Consider the following 2,257-nt stretch of genomic DNA (forward strand, 5'->3'; position numbering starts at 1 on the left):
GTTGCCCTCTCCATTGGCTCGGGATTGTCTGAAATTATACACCACTCTCCTTCCGTTGGGGCAAATAACCAGTGACTTTGGGTGATTTTTTTTTGGGGGTTGGGAAGAGTTCGCTACCTGGTCGCGTGGTTTCTGCACTAGCGTGGGGCCAGTGAAAATTCATACTATCAATATAAATGAGATTTTTTTTTTTTTATGAGAGTAGGAAAGTAATTTCATAGGCTCAGGCATGGTTTCAAGTATTGGTTGAGATTGATCCCTAATCTTTGACCAATCCGGATCAGTTACTTGTATCGTTTTTGAAAAGCAGGGAGCAAAAATTACCAATACGCATTGATCCTCTTATACAGATCCTGATCGAATGCTGATACTGATATTGAGAACTAAAATGGGCTCAAATCTCTGGTACAAGATGCATGAAGTACTGCTCTACGCTAAAGATGCTTACGCGTGCCATCTCATTGGTTTAAATTCCTTTGAATTTACAATGGTACCCTCTTTCCTTTAAAGTTTTAAAGAAAAATTTTAAGGGAATAATGATGATGGTTTTGGTAGTACCAACTAAGGGTACAACAGGGCCGATTTGGGTTAGGCTTCTTAAAACTCTAGTCCAACCCTGAGTCCCCTTAACTAGGCCCAAACCCGCCCTCGCCTTGACCCTGACTCAGGGTCAAAAAACTTCAACTCTGGCCCAGCCCTTACTCGCCCCTGATTGGCCCCATTTTTCAAGGTCAAGCCGGGATGACCCTGATTGATCCTGGTTTGCCATCAAGGGTTGGGTATACCTTGATCCTGACCCTGAAAAAAAAAAAAAATCACAAATTACTTATCATGAGGAGAACATCTTAAAACAAACATTCAAACGATACAAATAACTCTAACTATTATGGTAAACAAAGAGGAGATCATCCTATATAAGAAAGCAAATAATTAAAAAAATTTCAATTATTTGTCAGATCATCTGTAGCAAGGCAAACAATTTGAAGATCTCAAAACCCTTGTCATGTGAAGCAAAGAGGAGAACATCCTAAGAAAACAAAAAATCCAAAGCCAATGTCAGAGGAAAAAACTGGGGCCGGGTCAAGCCAAAAGCAGGGCCAAAATTGGGGTAAAAAATTAGGGCCAGGTTTAGGGCAGGCTTGGTGGGCCAAAGACATCAACCCTTACCCACCCTAACCCTGGCTCACGGTTAGAAATTTCAAGGTCCGGCTGGCCCTCAGTGCCAAAATTTCTGATTCGGTACTTACTCAGGATCAAGGCAGGCCAAGGCTAGTTTCAGGCCATCAAGGGCAAACTTACACCCCTAGTACGAAGAGGATGATTGGTCTGTTCGCTGAAACTCCACAGATGCTAACTTCCTTCTCATCAAAACCTTGATGCAATATAAGTATCTCCTCAAATTAATTAGTCAACAACCGGACATGAGGCATTTGATGATAAATCATAAATGGTATAAGACTGAAGTATGAAGCTTGAACCAGTTTTTTTTTTTTTGATAACGGGTTAAAGAACCAGCTTGTGTAGATGAGGCATGAACAAGGGTGATCCTAATTAGGCACGTCTTGTATCATAAATGAGATGAAAGATGGGTGAATAGAAAAATCTCCTTATCTACTACTTAAATCGATTTGACCATAAAGATAAATTTTCCATTTCAATCACTAACAACAAATTAACACTATCAGATTTCATACAAATTTGTTAATAGTTTAGAGTGTCCATTGTCAAGCAAGCTGGTTGTGGGATGTCTAAGTAACTATCCCTACTTTCTTATGATGAAAAGACTCTTATTGCCTTTTTGCCTAACAAGCGAAAAAGATGCTGAGAAAAAATAGGAGAGAGAAAGCTTCGTATTGTCCCATATCAACAAAGCCCACGGCTAGAACTCTAATATTATTATGTTTAGAGATGGATAACCACCCTACCCTCCCGTTAGGTGAAAAAGATGTTCTGTGTATATGTGTGTGTGTGTGTGAGAGAGAGAGAGATACGAATCGTCCCATATCAACAAAGCCCATGACTAGAACTCTAATATTGTCATATTTAAAGATGGATAATCACCCTAACCCCACACCCACCCCCACCCAAAAAAAAAAAAAAAATTGTATTAAACCTAATTGTAGATGTGTGAAGGAACTAAAATCTATAGCCAAATAAACTATAACCGAAAGACAAGCGATATATAAGACAGATTTGGTATATAATGTACATAACCATGGCTAATGAATATTTCTCTTTTGGCTAATTAGAAAAAAAA

This window comes from Macadamia integrifolia, chromosome 5 (assembly GCF_013358625.1).
Source record: "Macadamia integrifolia cultivar HAES 741 chromosome 5, SCU_Mint_v3, whole genome shotgun sequence".
Classification (NCBI taxonomy): Eukaryota; Viridiplantae; Streptophyta; class Magnoliopsida; order Proteales; family Proteaceae; genus Macadamia; species Macadamia integrifolia.